The 19,681-nt window shown below is 37.1% G+C and overlaps 1 long non-coding RNA gene across 2 annotated transcripts in view; it reads left to right on the top strand.

The window, feature by feature from the left end:
* Positions 1 to 1,004: 1,004 nt before the first annotated feature.
* Positions 1,005 to 19,681, top strand: part of LOC141508712 (uncharacterized) — a 57,031-nt gene continuing 38,354 nt past the window's right edge. For both annotated transcript variants that reach the window (XR_012474482.1, XR_012474481.1), the window contains exons 1-2: positions 1,005 to 1,617; positions 16,530 to 16,569. This is a non-coding gene — a long non-coding RNA (uncharacterized LOC141508712). The remainder of the gene's footprint in view (positions 1,618 to 16,529; positions 16,570 to 19,681) is intronic.

Here is a 19,681-nt window from a genome sequence, read left to right as displayed (position 1 = left end):
AGTATAAAGCAGAATGATATCTGAGCTGGAAAAGATACCCTGCTATGTGGGTCCTTTCCCTTGGGGACTGAGAGAAAGTAACTGTGACTTGAATCTCTTACACTCTGGCCCAGGGGTAGGACTTCCTGACCAGCCAGTCAATGTCAGGGATCTTGGGCACTCCACCTTTTGGGAGCCCTTACTGATCTTATCATATACAGTTCACCAGTGTTGAGCTTGACTCTCCTCTAGGGGTTGATATCATGAGATATGTTATTGCTCAGTCTTTATTGTTTTGTCTGATTCGGTTACCCGATTTGAGGGTATTTTTTTTAGCAGAGATACCAGAGTGGTGTGTCATTTTTTTCCAGCTCATTTTATAAACGAATAAACCGAAGTGACAGAGTTAAGTGACTTGCTTAGGTTCACACAACTAGTAAGTGTTTGAGGCTGCATTTGAATTGAGGAAGATTAGTCTTCCTGACTCCAGACTAGGAGTCCCCAACTCAGACCTGGCACAAACACAGCTTTCCCTACAACCATAGAAACTCATAATGGGATGGAAAAAGATGTTTAGAGACTATCTAGTCCTACTCCTTGTTTTACACACTGAGGTAATAAGACCCAGAAAAATTGATTTAAATTTGAACTGAAATTGGGTTTGAATTTTAGTTCTGTCATTTACTAGTTGTGTCATTGTCAACATCCTTTAACCTCTCTGGCTCTCATAAGGGGGCGAGAGAGGGTTGGTGCGGAATGTTGATGATGTCTAAGACTTCTTCCAGGCCAAGGATCCCAAGGCCGGATGATAAGTTAGTGTCCTCTGACCTACCCTGATGATCCTTTCCTTCTCAGTTTCCTTTGATTCTTTTAAAATGCTGAGGAGTGGTAGCTATCAAGAAAAATGACTACAGTTCTAGGTGAACAGTCATAAGAATCTGAATTAGAATCCTGTTTCTGATACCTACTTGCTATGCAACTCTGGCAAGTCAAAATTTCAGCCTGTTTCCTCATCTGTAAAATAAAGATAATAATGGTAGACACCTAGCAGTGCTGTGGTGAAGATCAAAAAAATTGTTTTGTAAACCATAAAGTGTTAGCTATGATCATTCATTAGCAGGGACCCACATCTATGTGATTGAATGAACAAATGAAAACATATTTATTATTATTAAAGTTCTGAGTTTAGTGCGCTTGAGTCTAGTAAACAGATATCATTTATGTTTCCTCTTGTCCTCACTCCTTGTCCCCCTGAAGTAGAACTTTCCCTCCAAGTCTTTAGTTTCTGAGTGGGGGGAGTGGACCTTCAAGGTCTCCATTTCCATTGCCTAGCATCATTCTCAGATGGAGAGAGGTATAGCTGAGTGTGAAGGACAGGGCCATTGCATTGTTCTCCACTAAAGGCTTTTAGTTTTTTTTTTTTTCTGAGGGGGCCTGGCAATGGTATTCATGTTTATTTTTAAATCCATTTGGATATTTTGTTCTGACTTGTACTGTTTTTCTTCTCTGGCCCTTTCATATCAAAGCTGGATGACAACACAGCAGCCTCGATTGTGTTCACCTAAGTATGCTGATAAGATCCCAGTGGCAGAGGCACTGAGCCTGAGCTGCCAGAGAAAAATGGAAAATAATAAACAGGTACAAGAGAGTGATAAATAAGGAGGATTAAATCAGAACAAAGGGAGAAACATTTGGGACTCACAAAAGCATGCTCAGAGAACTTCTTGTGGGAGAGGGAAAAAAGAAAAGAAAAAAGAATCTACTTCACCTCTCACCCCATCTTCTGATTTGGCAAGGAGCGAGAACAGAGCTGAACCCACACAATATCTTAGAAATACTGGTGTCACCAATAGTGATGTTGGTGACCCTGGAATGGGACAAGCTCTTAAATTCTGCTTTGATAGGCTTCTGCCCACCATATCAGAGACTAAAGGGGCAATCTGGCTGGATCACTGATTTGTTTGTAGGAATCTTCTCCCCTTTGTCTGATCAGCCATTTTCCTCCTCATTGCCACTGAAATTCCTCCTCTTCAAAGAAAAAACAAAACAAAAAAACCTTCCTAGATTTATCAAAGATGGTAGCCACTTCCAACCTCAACATCAAATCATGAGTACATAAAACTCCTGCATTTAAACCTAAGTTAATAAGGATTCAACTCATCCCTGAATAGAGCTATACATTACATTGAATGTAGAATTTCAGAGCTTCAGGAGTTCTGAATTAGAAATCAGAATTTTTCAGTCTGAAATCATCTAATCCAACCCTTTCTTTGACAGAGGAATGGATTTAGAGACAAGGGACCTGGGTGTGATTTTGCCTCTTTACAACCTATATAATCTTGGACAAATCACTTAATTTCTTTGGGTTTCATATTTCTCATCTGCAGAATAAAAGGGTTAGATTAAATGATCTATGTGGTTCTTTCTGGTTCCATATTGCTTGAGACTATAAAGCTGACTTGATGCAAAGCTGAAACTAGGATTAGGTCTCTGACTTCAGGTCTAATTATGCTCTAGGTTTAGTATTTCTACTGTGGTCTGCCCTACAGGTATGGGTCTAGAGTCATTGTAAAATCTATGGCATTCTTTTTTTATCCTACATAGTGTAGCAATAAACATAGTTAGATATCTGTGTAAGAGGGGATTTTTTTTATCTCTTGTAAGATGAGGAGACGTGAGATATATTTTAGGGATAGACCTGTCAAGGTTTAATGATTAGATTTTTAGGTTTCACATTAGGATGAATAGGAGGACAATGCTTTTTAGACAGAAACAGAGAAATGAAGAAGGAGCAGTTTTGGAAGGGAAGAAACTGAATTTATTTTGGACACATTGAGTTTGAAGTATCAGGTAGAGATACATGCCAGGCCTTAGGAAACAAGGAACTAGAATCAAAGAGTCATGGGTCAAAGGTACTTGTATAGTTTTATAAATCATCTTACAAAGTCTTAGTATCATTAATGCCATTGAAATGGATGAACTTACCGAGGGATGGAGTAGGTAGTGGGAATAAGAGAATTGAAGACAGAATTTTGAAATCTGCCTGTATTTGGTGATCAGGAAAGAAATGAAGATCTAAGAAGAGGGAAGTGGTTAGAAAAGAAAGAAGGGACTAGTGAGAATACAGTATTCAACATAGAAGCTAATAAGGAAAAAAAAGTGGTTAAAATATAAAATGGCAGAAAAATCAAAGAGGGTAAAGATTTAGTAAAGATAATTGGATTTAGCATTAAAGAAATTAGTAACCATAGGAAAATTATTTCAATTTAGCAATAAAATCTAGATTGCAGAGACTTCAGACTGTGAAGGAATGGAGGCAGTATACTGACAAATTTTTTCAGGGAAAAGGAAGAGACCTTGAAGATATAATCAGATGGAAGGAAAAATTTTTTTTTAGACTAGGAGAGACCTGAACTCATGTTTGGTAGGGGGAAAAAAAAAGAAAAGAAGCAGTTGAGAGAGGGAAACTGCACAATCAAGCGAATGTTTGAACTAAGATCCTGGAGGAGGTTGGAGGGGATGAAATTAAGGCAGAAGCAGAGAGCAAACCTAAGAAGGAAAACATTTTTTCCTCTGAAACAGGAAGGGAGGAGGTATGGATGTTGAAGGTAGAGACATTTTGGAACAATCCAAAATGGGGTTGAAGGGAATTTATGGCAAAGGCTTTAGTCTTAGTCAATTTTCTACTAAATAATGAGGTTTTAGGGAGGGGAGAGAGAGGGTTAGCAGCTTGAGGGGGATGTAAGAGGTTTGAAGCAGCTGCTGTGGGGAATGCTCCAAGGAATCAGGAAATTAACAAAGGGGTTGCCAGAGCAGCAGTGAGGGCCTGAATGACATCCAACAGTATACATCATTAATGGACCCAATCAGTCCAATTTTGATTTTCCTTTGCAATGAACAGCAAGCAGCCTCACTGCAAGTAAGAGTAGGTCTCCCAAGGACTGGGAGTTGGGAAAGTGCAGAAGGTCAAGAAACCAAGACCATATTGCCATTGATAACATTGAAATTGTGGTTAACCAAGCTGAAGTATGGAAGGAACAAACTTTGGTCTTAGCTAATAATGCTATAAACTAGAAGAAGATTGATTCTCTAGTATACCAGTTTTCTTTCTTTTCAGAAATCCTTAAGGTCTGAGGGACCTATAGATCCCTAGAGGATGTGAATGATCAACTCTTTATTATCCTCAAGTACTTTCTCCTTCCAGGGGCTTTCAACTGTAGGGAAATAGCACAAGTCCAGAAGACTTGTTGAAGTCTTTATGGGAAGGATTTACTGCTATTAATATTCATCCTTCATTTTTGCGGCTCTTTTTTGAAAAATTAAGGCAATGGAGTTAAGTGACTTGCCCAAGGTCACACAGCTAGGCAATTATTAAGTGTCTGAGGTCGGATTTGAACTCAGGCTTTCCTAACTCCAGGGCCAGTGTGCTCTATTCACTGCGCCATCTAGCTGCCCCCATCCTTAATTTTTGAAGAGAATCAATGACATCAAAATGTTGAGGTACCAATGATATCTTCACTTATAGATGAGCTGAATTTAAGTGAGGCAGAGTTGTGCTGTCATCACTTGCACTCTTTCCTCCAGAGTCATCCATGTCCAGTGACAAGACAAAAGTCAAGATGATTGGCAATGACCTGGGATGCAGTGGATGACCTTGGCATCTTCACTATCTACTGAAGCTCCAAGTATACCACTATTCCACTTCAGATGGCTTTATAGTCATTGGAACAAATTCTTCTCATCTGACTATTCTCCCGGGAGAAATATGCACATACTTGGGGTAGATATCCCCCTAACTTAAGGCAGAAGCAGAGAGGAAACCTAAGACAAGAAGGAAAACATTCTTTTTCCTTTGAAACAGGAAGGGAGAAGGTGTGGTTGTTGAAGGTAGAGGCATTTTAAGACAATACAAAATGGGATTGAAGGAAATTTATGGCAAAGGTCTTAGTCAATTTTCTACTAAATACTGAGGTTTTAGGGAGGGGAGAGAGAGAGAGTTAGGAGCTTGAGGGGGATGTAAGAGGTTTGAAGCAGCTGCTATGGGGAATGCTCCAAGGAGGTCTGTCAGTTTCCCTCAACCTGTTTGAGCCTGTCTGCTGAGAGAGATTTATTGGGGTATGGTTGCTGCACATGCTACAGCTTTTTGGAGCCACAGGTGAGTTAGATGAAAGGTGAACCAAAGGTGAACAAGCAGCTCTAAAAAGGACTTGAGGGGCAGTTAGTTGGTGCAGAGCACTGGCTCTAGAGTCTGGAGTACCTGAGTTCAAGTCCAGCCTCCGGCACTTAATAATTACCTAGCTGTGTGGCCTTGGGCAAGTCACTTAACTCCATTTGCCTTGCAAAAAAAACTAAAAAAAAAGCTAAAAAGGACTTTATAGGTTCTAAACTAGAGGTGTTAGTCCTCCCTGGGTGCCCCTACAGTGCTAAGGAGAAAGGAATTACTTTAAACTGTTTATCTGGTAGGTCCTTCATGTTTTACATTTTCTGCTAGGTGAAATAAAGCCTGTCTTTTATATTGCTGACCTGAGCACTTGCATGGGAGTTGAGGACCTTTTAAGTTCTATTTTTGTAGAGCTTTAGGTTGTTTATTTTCCTTGACAAGGACCTGAGTCAAAGAAATGACTTTTTGGGAGAAGTGTTCCTTTTACTCCCCGAAGTTTTAGTCATAAGATTACATAGATTTGGGGGTCAACTGTGTAGAGATGATAACTGAAACAAAAGGAACAGAATAGATCACCAAGGAGAGATATTAGAAAGAGAAGCGAAGACAGCCCAGGATGGAGTCTTAGGGACAGCTATAATAGTGGGACGAAAAGAGAGAAAATGTTCTAGTAAAGAAAATCAAGGAGTGATCAGGCACATAGGAAGAGAACCAGAAAAAAAGGGTGTTGGAGAAGCCAAGTAACAAGCCAATTAAGAGGAGGGCAGAGTGATCAGAAGTATCGAATGATAGGTCAAGGAGTATAGAGAATTATTGTTCAGGTGAAGGCTGAATTATAAATGTCCCAGGTTCCTTTCAGTTCTAGGCTCTTTGAATTGCAAAAATGAATTAGTGGATAAATTAGTCAATGGGAACTCAAGAAGATCTAAGTCCAAATCCTGCCTCAGATAGTTACTAGCTAAGTAACCCTGGGCAGGTCACTTAGCCTGTTTGCTTCAGTTTCTTTTTTCTGTACAATGGGACCAATCATAGCATCTACATCTCAGATCCTCCTCAGTGAGGATCAAATGAAATAACATCTGTAAAGTGCATTGCAAATCTTAAAATGTATTGCTAGCTCTTATTTTTAGTAGTTGTTAACAAATATTTATTAAGCATTTCCTTATCTTGAGGAAGTAATCTCAAAGGAAAACAGTGATAACAGGGAAGACTGAGAAAGGCCTTCAACAGAAGGTGGGATTTGAGTTGAGTTGTGAAGGAAGCTGGAGAAGCCAAGAGGTAGAGGACAGAAGAGAGAGCTTTCTAGGCATAAGGGACAACCAGTGAAAGAGTATAGAATTGGAAGAATGAATGTTGCTTGAGGAATAGAAAGAAGGCCAATGTTACTGAATTACAGAAAAGCAAAATGAAAGATATCTGGAAAGATAGTAAGGGGCCAGAGTGTGAAGGGCTTTTAAAGTCAAAAATTTTTCAAACTGGTGTGATAGGGAGCCACTGTAGTTTATAAAGTAGAGGAGTGATGACATCAAACCTGTGATTTAGGCAACTGAGTAGAGGATAGACTGGAGTGAGAAGAGGCTTGAGTAAGAGCATCCACCAAGAGGTGAGTGTCATAGTCTAGTTGTGATGTGATGAGAATCTGCATTTAGGCAGAGACTGTGAGTAGAGGAAAAGGAAGTTTTATAAGAGATGTTATGAATTTCAGAATAATGAGATTTGACAATAGACTGGATACATAAGATATGGTGTGTTGGGAGCCAAGGATAACACCAGAGTGATTGGGAAGATGATGGTAACTTGAGAACAAGAGAAGTTGGGTAGAGGGAAGAGTTTGGGGAAATAGGATGAAATGTATTTTAGACATGTTGATTTTGAGAAGCCTGAGGAACAGTTAGGCCAAGATGTCCAAAAGACAACTGTCTTTTGATGTGAGAGTAGAGCTCAGGTCTAGGCAAAGTGCTATGAAAAATTAAAGAATAAAGAATTCATTGTCATTTAGAGATATCAAGAATGATATCACTAATGAAGATGACATTGGAGTTGGGCCTTGAAGGGAGTAACTGTATAACAGTTTAAATTGTTATAGTTTGGTGGGTAATAGAATCCTTCCACATTTTGACTGTATTTCCAGACTGATCACATATTATTCCCTCTTATACACTCTACTTGTCATCCTACTTTCAGTTGAGATTACCTAGAATATACTCCTTTCTTATCATGGCTTCTTAGAGTCCCAAAGAGCTCTCTTTAAGACTCAGTTCAAATGTCACCTTCTACAAGAATCATTTCCTAATCCCCCATTGCCTTGCTGCCTCAGTTGTTCTTGCTGTCCCCTTCCCTCCAAATACATTGCATATAAATTGTTTTGATTTATCAGTTTTTATATTACAAGCATGAGAAAGTATTTTGTGTGTGTATTCCTTGTTTGTAGAATGGTGTCTGACACACAGTAGGTTCTTAATCATTGGAGAAATAGGACACTAGAATTGTTTATAACAGCATATGAGTCAATCTACTTGTCAAGCCTTCTCTACCATGAAATCTTTTCTCTAGTCTCAGAGGGAAAAAAAAAAGACTTCCTTCTTTAACAAGATTAAACACTCCACATGAACTCTCAATTTGATTTCTTTTGGTTTCCCTTATTTTGAGAAAAACAAACCCCAGAAACTTCACTGGATTCCTTTACCCTCTTTCAGTCATCACTAAACGCTTATTGAATGCCTATTACGGGTAACTACCCTGTCTTGAATTCATCTTTCTTAGTACTCAGAACAGACAGTATATTCTTAGACTTTCTGAATAATCTTACAGACAAGCTGAAGTGACCTTTTTCCTGAACTGGCCCGAAACAACTCCTAGAACATACTGAAATAGCCCTTCCTTTTGGAAGCTCTTTTCTCTCAATTAAATCCCTTTATTTGAAGTATTGAGGTACCTTTTATAGAGGAGAAAGCATGTCAAAATTCAGCTTCATCTGGTTAACTTCTTAAAGTTTTTCTGGGGAATGGTTCAGAAACCTGTCTTTTTTGTAAAAAGAGACATATACTTATTACACAATTGACACATATGAAACACAGCCAAGTCATATAACCCCATGTAATGTAGGAATTATAGGATTTAGAGTTGAAAGACATGTCATTTTGCCTTCTCCTCTCATCTTATAGATGAAACGGAGACCCAGAGTCTAAGAAATATAAACAGTTAATAATAATAATTTACATTTTTATAGCCCTTTAAAGCATGCAAAATACTTTTGTTATTGTTCATTAATGTCTGATTCTTTATGAGTCCATTTGAGGTTTTCTTTTGTAATTTAGTATTTTATTTTTCCCCAATTAAAAAGGTTGTTGGAGAAATACAACACTAGAATTATTTATAACAGCATATAAATCAATCTATTTCTCTACCATTATATATTCTCTCTAGTCTTAGAGGGAAAAAAGTGATTTTTCTTCATTAACAGTGTTAAGCACTCTGGGGCGGCTAGGTGGCGCAGTGGATAAAGCACTGGCCCTGGAGTCAGGAGTACCTGGGTTCAAATCTGGTCTCAGACACTTGATAATTACCTGGCTGTGTGGCCTTGGGCAAGCCACTTAACCCCATTTGCCTTGCAAAAAAAAAGAAAACAAAACAATGTTAAGCACTCCAATTTTTAATTTTCTTTTTGATAAGACAATTGGGGGCAATTGTGACTTGACAAGGGTTACACAGCTAGTAGGAGGCAAGTATCCGAGGTCAAATTTGAACTCAGGTCCCCTAGATTCCAGTATATTTCACATTGTCTCCTATTTTTTCCATTTTTTTGGTTTTATTATTTCTTGATGTCACACAGAGTCATTAGCTTCCACTTGCTCAATTCTAATTTTTAGGGAATTGTTTTCTTCAGTGAAACTTTTTTTCATTTGACCAATTCTATTTTTTAATGAGTTCTTTTCTTCAGTAAATTTTTGTGCCTCTTTTTCCATTTGGCCATTCTGTTTTTCAAAAAATTCTTCTTCCTCAATGATTTTTGTACCTCTTACCATCTGGCCTTTTCTGTTTTTCTAAGGTGTTATTTTCTTCAGTATTTTTTGTGCCTCCTTTACCAAACTGTTGATTTTTTTCCTGATTTTCTTGACCCATTCTCATGTCTTTAAAATTTTCCCCTCTACTTCTCTTATTTGATTTTAAAAATACTTTTTGAGCTCTTCCATGGTCTGAGACCAATTCATATTTTTCTTTGAGGTTTTGGATGTAGGAGTTTTGATTTTGCTGTCTTCTTCTGAGTGTGTGTTTTGATCTTCCTTTCTTCCTTGTCACCATAATAGTCTTCTATAGTCAAAATATTTTCTGTTGTTTGCTCATTTTTCCTGCCTATTTCTTGACTTTTAGCTCTTTACTTAAGTGGGGCTCTCCTTTCAGAGTGGAGGGTACACTGATTCAAGATTTAGAGATTTTGTGCAACTGTTTTCAAATATACTTCTAGAGCCTTATACATTTTAGTTCTTTCAAGGTGCTATGATCTAAGGATAGCTGTGTTTACTACTCTTTTGACAAGTACTCTGATCTGTGAATGACCATAGGTATTCTCTTCTGCCCTGGTATAGTGATGAGGGTCCTTGCTCCACAAATTCTGATGTGCTTGTGTCCTAGTACTGCTACCCAGGACTGTAACACAGATTGGATATGAGCAAAGCAACAGATTCTTGCCCCTATTGCTAGCAGAGAGACCCCTGTAATCTCCTTATGATTAATTGTTTGATTACGTTACTATTTGTGGTCTGAGAGTTTTGGAAGCAACTGCTGTACTTTTGATTGTTACTCCCAATGCCTGAACCTTATTTGCTGCTAAAGGGACATACATTGGACTGTGTTCCACTCTTAACTCTGGTGAAATAGACCTTTTCTACCAAACTTCCAAGTTGTGTTGGCATGGAAAATTGTTTCATTGCATCCTTCTATGGGTTCTACCACTCCAAAATTTGTTTTAAGGCATTATTTAAATGTTTTTGAAGAGGTTTTGGGGACAGCTCAGGTGAGTCCTTGCTTTCTCTTCTATATTTTGTTTCTTCCCCTCCTCCCTCAATTTAGGGTTTTCTTGGCAAAGATACTGGAGTGGTTTGCTATTTCCCTTCTTCAGTTAATTTTTACAAATGAGCAAATGGAGATAAATAGGGTTAAGTAACTGGCACCAGAAAACACACTTAGTGTCCGAGACTGGATTTGAAATCAGGAAGGTGAGTCTTCTTGATTTCAGGCAAATATAGCATCCAGCTGCTCTTAGAAAGCACTTTACATATATATATATATATATATATATATATATATATATATATATGTGTGTGTGTGTGTGTGTGTGTGTGTGTGTGTGTGTGTGTGTGTGTGTTAACTCATTTGATCTTTATAACAACACTTTTATTTAAGTGCTATAATTATCATCATTTTATAGATGAGGAAATGGAGGCTAAGAGAGATTAAATGCTTAAATTCACACAGCTAATAATTGGCTGAAGAGAATTTGAACTCAATTCCAAGTCCAAAGCACTCTCCACTTATTCACCAAACTGCCTGTGATGTGCTTATGGTAACAAAGGCAGCAGTTTGGCAGAGTCGAGGACTGAACCTATACTCTCTGCCTCCAATTCCTAAATTAATTTCATAGATAGTAACCATAGTACAGTAAGAAAAATGTTGAATTTGATGTTAGAAACACCTGGACTTATAAACCTACCTCTGACATTTAACAGAGTGAACAAAGCAGAGAAAGTTATTTCCCTTTTCAGAGCCATGATTTCCTTACCTATAGAATGGGGATAATAGTGTGAATCAGATAAAATAATGCCCATAAAAGAATATTTATAGCAGCACTTTGATTTTTATGTGTTATATTTGCTTTGTATGTTCTATATTTGTATTTGTTTTGTTTTTTAGAGTAACATCCACATAAACAGAAATATTTATAGCTGCCTCTTTGTTTTTTTGAACTGGAAATAAAGTAAAAAACCATCAATTGAGAGATGACTGAGCAAACTGTCTTAGCTCAAATTGGAATAGTTATAGACCATCACCATACCATAAGAAATAACAAATATGATAGAGTCAGAAAAATTGGAGGAGATATGAATGAACTGATGTAGAATGAAATAAGCAGAATCAGAAAGAAATTTACCCACTAATGTGAAGAAAAGTAGAAGGAGAAGGGCTGAAACTAGAATTTCCTAAATAAAGAAAGTCTCTCTATTAATGATTCTCAATATCTTCTCTATAACTGATAGTCTTAGAGAGTTTTCTAAGGCATTGTGAGACTGAATGACTTGTCCAGGGTTACATAGCCCATACTTATGTTCTTGTGTGCTCATGTGTATAAAGTAAAACTTTGAAAGACTTCACAACTTTGATCTTTACAATTGCCAGTCATGACTTCAATAGGACAATGATGTAACCTGGTTTTTGCCTCTTGGCAGAGAGGTGGTGGACTACAAGTGCAGAGCTTGACATATATTTTCAGACATGGGAACACGTTGACTTGTTTTGTGGGGTTATGCTTATTTTTCCTAGTTAGTTTTGTGTGTGTGTGTGTGTGTGTGTGTGTGTGTGTGTGTGTGTGTATGTGTGTATGTGTGCTTTTTGGCAAGGCAATGGTGTTAAGTTACTTGCTCAAGGTCACACAGCTAGATAATTATCAAGTGTCTGAGTCTGAATTTGAACTCAGGTCCTCTTGACTCCAGGGCCAGTGCTCTATCCTCTGTACCACCCAGCTGCTCCTTATGTTTATTTTTTTTTTAATAAGGAAAGACTTTTATTTGAAAGTTTGGTGCATATGATTTAGTGGACAGTAATAGAACTACAAAAAAAAGAGAAAAGAAATAACATAAACTAAATGTAAAAAACACAGAGGCACTCCCCAACCTCCTGCCAAACCATCAAACCAAACAGTTCAGAAAAAGGCACACAAAGATGACAATTTTACTTCTAAACTGTTAAATTTAATATATACTTTAAAAATAAATTATATCAGAAGTCTACAATTCCATATATAATCTTCTTTTGTGTCCTTTGTTTATAGAAATATTCATTGATTAAACTTATAATAAAAAAATTTAAAATAGCACATGTAAAATATTGAAGCACCATTTTGTGACAACTCTCATTATTTTTACTATCCCATATACATGTTCCATGAAGTCTTGAATATATCACACTATTTCTCCTAGCAAACATGGTAAGTTCTGCACACATGGTGTTCACTATCATCAGAAAGTTAGTCAACAAGCATTTTTCAAGCATCGGAAATCATATGAAATTTTATGACAATAATCACAGAGGAAGTATGGTTTCTTGGTTCATTCATCAGTGGTCATAGGGTTGTGTGTCCTTTCTAGGGCCAAGGTGACACTGTTAATGCTTAGAAAATCTGATAGTATCTGAGGGATGAGGTTAGTCTAGCCTGGATGAGAGAAGATTAAGGAGAAACCTATTTATCTCTGAAAGTTTGTTGTCTTGGAAAGGCTTTATGTTTGTTGTTGATGTTTATTTGTTCAGTGGTATCTGAGTCTTTGTGATCTCATACCAGGTTTTCTTTGCAAAGATAATGGAATGGCTTGTCATTTCCTTCCCCAGTGGATTAAAGCAAATAGAAAATAAGAAACTTGCTCAGAGTCACATAGCTAGTGAATATCTGAGGCCAAACTCAGGTATTCCTGATTCTAGACCTAGCACTATTTCCACTGAGTCACCCAGTTGTCTCTAGACTGTGAGTGTTCCCTGTATACTGCCATAGGAAGGGGGGGCAGTATTTGGTTAGACAATCTCTTTCCCTCTTCCCCTATCTAGCACAGTAAGAATTTAATGAAAATTCACTGAATGAAATTCTGAGGAATAATGTATTCTATGTGTGTATATGAATAAACACATACATGCACATGCAGAGCATGTCCTAAAAGGTTTTTTGTAGTTTTATTAGCTTAATAGCTTAAAACTATACTAAGATACTTGGGACATCCTATGCATATTTGCACTTATTTGCTTTTAAAGGTATGCAACTATCTTTATATATATATATATATATATATATATATATATATATACATATATATGTTGTTTTAGCCAATCCCCAAAGCATATATACATATATAATAATAGCTCATATATATGTGAATATATACCCCACCCAATCCTCAATATCTTCATATATATGTCATATACATACACACATACACACATAAATATAATATATATGTCCAAACTATTATTATTCTCCATGTATATACAGGTTGATTCAAAAGTTTTGGTACAGTTCTAAGCTATTAAACCTTAAAACTGCACTTATATTTTGAGGACACTCTCTCATGACATAGATTTGTATCTATATGTATACATATACAACTCTACAGTATATAAAGTCCTTCACATACATTGTTTTATTTCATTCTCACAACAACCCTTCGAGGTAGATGATATTATCAACTACCTTCACCCTTTCCAAATACCCAAGTCATTCTTTTAACAAAGAGATCAATGCCTAGCTCAATGTTGTGCGCTCTTCACCAATTTCTAGGGTGCTTTGTACAAACTGATATTTGCTCAAGCACTGCCTCCTCCCAGTTCATTAACATCCCCAACCCCCAAGACAGTCTTCACTTGAGCCATATTAACGGATGGTCATACTCTTGAGATCACCACCACCTGAGAGTGTTATATTTCCAAGATCAAAGCCCATGAAATTCTTCTATCCAAATACCACCTATATCTCTTCCTATGACTTACTCATTCTAAATCTTTTCTTCATTCTCACCCTGACTTCCAGCCCTTCCACTTCTTCCTGCTTTCCCTTCTCAGGCTTCACTTTCCTTCCTTTTCACTTTTAACCCTACAGCTAACAATAACAATAGCAGATATCTTTTATATAATTCTTTCTATGTGCCAGGTACTTTGTAATTATTATCTCATTTGATCTTCATTATCACCCTGGAAGGTAGGTGCTATTATTTTTTATCATTTTTACAGCTAAGAAAAAAATTGAGGCAACTCATAGTTAAATGACTTGCTTGCTTAGTCACCCAGCTAATAAGTGTCTGACAGATTTGAACTCAGGTCTTCATGTCTCTCGATTCAGCACTCTATCCACTGTGATAATTAGCTGCCTTTATTAGTTTAGCTCTATACTCTCGTCTCTTGACTTCCTTGTCATTGAATCCCTGATGATCATGCCTCTTAATAAACCTTAACTTTATACTGTGTTTGCCAGTATCCCACCATCTGCCTCTGGCCTTCCTTTCTTACCTAGAATGCTGAACCATGATGGAAGAACTCACACAATTGTGTTGGTTGGGTCCTCTACAACTTTATGTAATCTAAACTCAAACGAACCCTCACTGCAGCAAGGCAATCCTTTTACCACTAAATCATTTACTGTTTCATTCCCCTCAATAGATAGTTCTACCCTCTTTCTCTTTTTGCATATCATCCTTCTTCAAGTCCTGTTAGTAGAGGACCTTGCCTTATCCTTTACTGTGAGAAAATAGAGGTCATTTACATCAAGATCTTTTTTCTTTCCTACTCTATGCCTTAGAATACTTTGAAATCACCCAAAATTCTTTCCTTTATTCCAGTATTTGATGAAGAAATAATCCTTCACATTACCAAGGGAAAATACTATACTTATACCCTTGATCCCATTCTCTTTCATCTCTAACAGGTTGCCTCTGTAATTATCCTTGATTCCTAGTTTTCAATATTTATTTCTTGACTTTTTTGCTACTAATAAACACATCCATACTAAAACACCAACATCAACCTTTATTTATCTATACCATCCCCTTAGACTATGTGGTCTGACATCTCTCCTTTTCATGAGCAAACTCTTGGAAAAAACACTTGTACTCATTGCCTCCATTTCTTTTGCTATTACTTCTCAACCTTCTGCCATTTGACTTCCATTCCTCAGTCATCTGAAACTGCTCTCTCTGGAGTTCCCCATGAACTCGTAATTGCCCTATCCAATGGCCTTTTCTCAATACTTATTATTTTTGATGCCTCTGTAACATTTGATACCACTGAACACTCTTCCCTCCTCCCTTTTCTATCCTCTCTGGGTTTTTGTGACACTGCTATATTTCTTCATTCTCTTTATATTTGTCTGGCTGATCTTTCACAGTTACCTGAGCTGCTTAATTATTTATGATCTCTTCTTCCTTACACTGTGAACTTATTTCCAAAACCCTCTTCTAGTTCTTTTCTCTCCTCTCTGGACATTCTCTCTGTCCCTCATTAGATACTGTAGATTATCTATCTATCTATCTATCTATCTATCTATCTATCTATCTATCTATCTATCTATCATCATCATCATCTTCTTCTTCTTCTATCTATCTATCAATCATCATTATCTATCTATCTATCATCATCATCATCTTCTTCTATCTATCTATCTATCTATCTATCTATCTATCTATCTATCATCATTTATCTATCTATCTATCTATCTATCTATCTATCTATCTATCTATAAGTTCTCTCTTGACCTCCAGTTCTGCATCATAAAATGTTTATTAAACATTTCTATTGGGATGTTCTGCAGGTATCTCAAATTCAGTTATAGCCAAAGTAGACAACAATATCTTTCCTCCAAAGGCTATGCTTTTTCTTTAATATTCCTACTTCCATTGAGGACACCACCATCCTTCTAGTTACCTAGGCTAAAAATTTCTGTCAGTCTTACCTCTAAACACCCATCTCTAACCAGTTGCCAAACCTTGTTGATTTTCTCTCCTTATGTCTGTGTTTTGTCCCCTTCTCTTCACTCCTAAGTTTATCATCCTAGGCTAGATTTTTGTCTTCATCTCTCAGATGGTCTATTGTAGTAGCTTTCTAATGGCTATTCCTAGGGACTTCTTCTCTTACTTCTCCATGCAATCCTCCATATGACTACCAAACTGACATTTGTAAAGCACAGATCTGATGTCATTAATCCCCTGTGCAAGAAGCTCAGTGGCTCCCTAATAACACTAGAGTAAATTATAAACTTCATTATTTGACATTTAAGATATCTAATAGTCAAGGTCTAGACTACTTTTCTATGCTCATTGTACATGACCGCTCATCCATACAACTCTAGATTTCAGGAAAAAAAGTCCTTTTGCTTTACCTCATTCACGATAATGAATTTTCTATCTCTAAACCTTTTGATAGACTGTAGCAGTGCCTTGTAATGATCTACGTCTTCATTTTTAAGAATCCATAGCTGTCTCCAAAGATGAGTACAAATACTACTCCAAAGAAGAATAATTTTTTGATTCTCATAACTGTTGTCATCTCAATTCATTACTTTGTAATTAATTATAATATCAAATGATAACAAATGTATAACTATAAAGGGCCTAATATACCATCTAATTTCCTCATTTTACAGATGTAGAAACTGAGTACCAGTTGCCAGACTTACAGAGAAAGTAAGTAACAGTGACTGGATTTGAACCCAGGTCTTCTAATTCCATAAGCAGTATTTGTTCTACTATATGGTTGTTTCCCTTGGCTCAAAGTTTCAGGGACTGTTTTATTTTTGTATTCATAGTTCATAGAAAGCACTTAACAAATCTTATTTGATTTTACCAATTAGGATATGGGAACTCAATGGGGTTGTAATCTGTCCTGTGTTACCAAGGTGACAAATGTCTGAAGTCAGAGTCAAACTTAGATCTTCTTAATTTCAATTATATTATGCCATCTTGTAGTCCCCAAAGCTTAAATGAACTTAGAAAGTTGGAATTTCAATAGCCCCTTGGACTGGGGGGGTGCCATCTGACCTGGAGACAGAGGGATGCTGAGGTAACCCTTGGAGGAGAGATTCTCAGATCCACTCCTCTTGTTGCCTGTCAATAACGATTAGATGATAGTGGAGGCAGGATAGTGGAAAGGTGCCTTGTAAGACTTGATGATGGAGTGATGGGGAGGGAGGGGAGGGAAAAAATGGACCACTTAGCCATTCCATGTAGAAACTCCATTCTGAATGAATCCTTTTGTCTAGTGGGACAATGATTTCTGAGGAAGTTACTATGACGCTGAAGATGATTGACTTCTCAGAATAAGACATTGCTCAGTTTGAAACCCAGTTTAGAAAAGGGGGGGAATCAATTTTTCACTTTCAAGAGCGTTTGATTGAAGAAAGAGAAATAGTTACAGCTTGTTCCTTTAATGGAGAGAAAGAGGGTTCCATCAATTATCCCATTGACAAGGACAAGCTTTTTGGGTGCCATTGTTCCTGCCCAGACCAACATTAAGCAATTAAGATGCCTATAAACCCTCTACTTGATAGAGGCAGCCAGCTCTGACTTTTATTTGGTAACTAGGAGAACTGAGGATTGTTGGTGATTTCCCCCCAAACTGGGAACACTAGATCTGCTTTTCGTTCAGTAAGTACCCATTGGGAGAATCAAGCTAGCTCATCTTCCCTGATCTTCAGAAATTGTTCACATGTTCCTTCCCACCCACTTCCAATGAAGTCTTGGAACATTGACATGCATTCCCTGTTTAGTGAGAAATAATGCAGAGATCACTGGACTTGAAATGAGGGAGACCTGCATTCTAATCTCACTTCTGTCTTTGTAAATGTGGGGAAAGTCATGTAATCTCTCTAATTCTCTTGAGAGAATATATATATCTATATATATATCTATATATATATATCTATATATATATATATATAGATATATAGGCGCCTTTTAAATCTTGTGGTCTCCTTTGTAAATCAGTAAAGCCTATGGATTCTTTCTTTGAAGAATATTATAAATATATAGATTAGATTATAATACATTTATATCAAAATATAATTATCAAAATACTCAAATTCTAAGATCCCAGGTAAAGAACTCTCTTATTACCATACACCAAGTTCCTCCTTGTCCTATCCCCATATTTCTACATTTCCTCCATTTTCTCAATTACCCATTCCATTAAGACTAATCAAAGGTGAGGGGAACAGAGTAGAATTTCTCTTTGGAGATTAAAATTAAAGCTATTCCTTGTCCCTATAATGAGATTTCCTTTTTATCATGTCCTTGTTCTGTTCAAGGATCTATAATGACTCTCTGTTACTTATTAGATCATGTCTAACCTCTTTATCCTGGGAGTCAAGATTGTCTATATTCTACCTATGGTTATATCTTTTAAAGAGTGGGGATGGAAAGGAAATTGATGTGTGAACACATGATTTTACTATTATTAGGAACACCTAGTCTGGAAATTCCCTTCATTGATACATATTGCCAGCTTATCTATAACTTTGAGAGAGCTACCTGGGGAACTGGGAGTTAAATGTTTTGTCCTTAATAGTATAGTATAGTGGGACTATAGTATACTAGTATAAAATGGGACCTGAATCAGCTCTTCCTTCAGGGTCTTCCTCTGTCCACTAAACCAAATTTCTTTTCCATGTACCCATCCCATCTGGCATCATTTTTTGCTGCTTCTCAACACATATATTCTGTTTCAAACAATCCTTTCTCTTTGCTGTTTCCCCCATATCTCTCAGAATTCCATAGTGCCTGCAAAAGAAGAGACCTTGAACCTTATGCCTTTTTTATAACTATCAAGTAGTCAGTAAGTCTCCACTGATGGGCATCTGCCATATTATAAGTGCTTAATAAATCCTTGTTTGCTGAATGACCTTTCTACCTTCTGGGAAAATCTATTCTACTTCTGGACAACTTTGATTGTGATAGAGTTCTTCATTATGTTGAACCCAAATTGATCTCTGTAACCTCTGCTAAAGAGCCCCAGTTTTGCCCACTGACTAAAGCAGGATGACTTCTATACTTCTTCCATAAGACAAACTTTCATACATTTGATGATCAGAATCCTGGCCTTGAAAAATCTCTTTTTCTCCAGGTTGACAATTCCCATTTTCTTCAACATCCTCTTGTGATGTGTTTTTCACTCCCCTTCTCTATTCTGATCACCTTTCTCTGGACACACTCAAGTTTGTCAATATCTTTCATAAAATGTGGTGTTCAGAACAGAATGTAGTTTTCCAGATATGATCTGGCCCAGGCAGAGGACAGAGGATTTTCATTTCCCTCATTTCTATAAATGTTTCTCTAACCATTCTCATTTCTGCTTCTGGGCATTTGCTCTTAGACTCCCCTCGTCTGTAATACAATTTAGTTTAACAATTCTTCAAGCATTTATTAAAAATCTACTCTGTGCAAGTCCCCATGCTTGGCAGGAAGGATACAGAGAATAAAAAGAAGTAGTGCTTGCTTTTAAGAAATTTATATTCTTTTGGATACATACATACATACATATATATATGTATGTATATAAAGGTGATTTGAGGAGGTAGAGTGTATAAAAACTGAGATGAGGAGGAATAACATCAGGACTGATCCTTGGAGAAAGAAAAGGATTCTGATAGACAAAAATGAGGAAGAAGGACGTTCAAATACAAGGTACATCTAGATAGTGAGGAAGCCAGAGGCAGGAGACAGAGTATGGCACTCAGAGAACAGCTAATAGTTCAGTCTGACTAGCATAGAAAGTTTGGGAAGTTGAGTAATGGGAAACAAT

The sequence above is a fragment of the Macrotis lagotis genome, chromosome 1 (genome assembly GCF_037893015.1).
Source record: "Macrotis lagotis isolate mMagLag1 chromosome 1, bilby.v1.9.chrom.fasta, whole genome shotgun sequence".
NCBI classification, from domain to species: domain Eukaryota; kingdom Metazoa; phylum Chordata; class Mammalia; order Peramelemorphia; family Peramelidae; genus Macrotis; species Macrotis lagotis.
This window is presented reverse-complemented; position numbering and strand designations above follow the sequence as displayed.